At 39.1% G+C, this 2,385-nt stretch overlaps 1 protein-coding gene across 1 annotated transcript in view; it reads right to left on the bottom strand.

The window, feature by feature from the left end:
• The window catches only part of FAM222A (family with sequence similarity 222 member A), a 75,420-nt gene extending 73,829 nt beyond the window's left edge, over positions 1 to 1,591 (bottom strand). The window contains exon 1 of the mRNA XM_018560739.1: positions 1,415 to 1,591. The gene's annotated coding sequence lies outside the window, so the exon portion shown is untranslated. The remainder of the gene's footprint in view (positions 1 to 1,414) is intronic.
• Positions 1,592 to 2,385: the final 794 nt, after the last annotated feature.

Genomic DNA, 2,385 nt, shown 5'->3' with positions numbered 1-2,385 from the left:
CACACACACACACACGGAGAGTAATAAAATATATAAATATCTATTAATAATATGACACATTCCATACTCTATAAAACACAAAACAGGATGTAGAAAATAAAATATTATTAAAAGTAGATGTAAACACTACCTGGGTGGCATTAAGTTTGCTACTGTGTAGCAAACAATTGACATGCTTTCTTTTTCCCTTTTCTAAAATACTGTGTTAACCCTCCTTTTTTATCCTTTTCCCACTCCAAAGACATGCTGATAGGTTAATTGGCTGCTGTCTATATTGCCCCTAGTCTGTATATAGATGCATGCGAGATAGGGATTTTAGAGTGTAAGCTCCTTGAGGGCAGGGACTGATGTGAATGTGCACTGTGTAAACAGTCAGTGCTATATAAACACCTATAGTAATTATAATAGTGATGCTCTCAAGCAGCCTCTTTGCAGCCACTTCCTAACATGTACTCACTCTAGCTCCTTGCTGAACGTGACAGTGTCACTCTGTTTGCCTGAACAAGGAACCAGAGTTGGTTACGAAATGTTGCTTCACATTGTGAGACCTATTCTGTCATGCCAATAAAAGGATCTGACGTTTAGGATATTAGAGTGCCAGTGATCTTTTTCTTCTATGGATTTCTGTGCGCTGCCCTCCACATTCACTGCAGCACCAACCCAAGATTGGGGTCATTATATACCGGTCAGGAGTGCAATGGGACTTAGACTTAAGTGAAGGAACACACCCGCACTATGAGCACCAGCAGGACCGCTTATCAAGGGGACATGTGATAGAGTGACAACGCATGAGAGTAATTGGGAGACAGGGGATGAGGGTTGTCTACCCCTATGTAGGAAGTGCCTGAACAAGGACCTTCAAAGCAGGATCACCTTGTATTTTACTGTGAAAACTTTTGAAATTACATTAATATAAAAGATTTTAAGATTTCAGTCATTGAGTTTAACACATACACATTGGCAAGACCTCCAGCAACAGAAAAAAGGACCATTTTGCACTACCTAAAGGAATACAGAAAACCGGTAATTTCATTGTATGCTATCAAACCATAATAAATGTGCATGCAAAGCTCACTCTGGCACATGTAAGTCCTCCCAACAATCGCACTGTCCAAATATGCAAACCTCATCTCACAGCATTCTTTACACTTTTTAAGACACCTATAATCTGTACCATTTGCATTTGAAAAGTTCAGGAAAGAGGAAGAAAAAAAAAAAAGGAAACATGTACATTTCCATTAATTATACACAGATGGGTGACGATTAAGATAAAGCAACTAGTTTAAAGCAGCATTCATAAGAATGTGATAGCTGGGAGGAAAATCCACCATCTGCTGTATTATGCCCTGAAAATATACTTTTAGAATACTCTGCATTTTAAAGAGCATCCAGCCCAGCCCCTGACAATATTTACCATAAATCTCCAGGCTCCTTTCTGCTTTTAGTGCCTTTGATCCAGAAAGGAAAAAAGAAGAAAAAAGTCTACGCAGGACTCTAAAACTCAATCCAAGCCATAAGGTCTTCAAAAATACTCCTTCAAATCCCTTAATCTTCCAGCAAAAGCCAATAGCGAAGAACAAAAAGCCTTGGGATGGAAAATCAACATAAAGAGGGGTTAGGTTCAATATAGTCTTCAAAAACCATTCACGGTTTTAAAGTGTCATGTCTTGTTTGTTTGCATTGACTTGAAAGTTGGTAGCGTTAATCCAAGCAGAAAAAGAATAATAAAACAATAAATAAGAAAAATTACACAAAGATCTAAAGCTTTGGGAAAACGTATTCTCCGGGCAGATCTGAGGAACTCTTAATTTAGCAGTACAAATGACTGTTAGAAAAATCCAGGAGCCACTCCAGATTCCGCAAAGATCACAAATCGCAATGAAAGCCCCCGTGTCTTATTAATCTTTATTTTTTTTTCCCTTACCAGTGAAAATTCAATTTATTTTCAAGCCTCCGGGGCAGCGTTTTCATATCACGATGACAGCAGAAAATCAGAGCGAAGAGGAAAAAAAAAAACAATAGAAAAGATGAATTTAAATATTAGCACGCAAGAAAGAAAAATGTCTTTGTTATCATTCTTGTAAACTCCACACGAATCAAATGGGCAGCAGGAATAAGAGCAAAATACATGAGCTATAGATCTCCCCCCAAAAATAGGAGAGAGAAGGGAACCAGAGCCTTTCACCAATCCAGGGGGGATTTTTTTTGTCGTTGCTGCAGATAATAAATATTACCGGAAGAGACAGAAGTGCAAAACGTGTTGTGACCCCCGGTGATCGGGCTTCAGCACTGCATAAGAAGGATCTGCACCCTGCAACATCCACTTAATCCTCTCCTGTGTGTTAGATCCCCTTGGCTCTGCACTTGGATGCCTGCTAGCAGCTT

The sequence above is a fragment of the Nanorana parkeri genome, unplaced genomic scaffold (assembly GCF_000935625.1).
Source record: "Nanorana parkeri isolate BGI_ZX_2015 unplaced genomic scaffold, ASM93562v1 scaffold18, whole genome shotgun sequence".
NCBI lineage: Eukaryota > Metazoa > Chordata > Amphibia > Anura > Dicroglossidae > Nanorana > Nanorana parkeri.
Note: the sequence above shows the minus strand (reverse complement) of the source record. Positions and strands in the feature narration are given on the sequence as shown.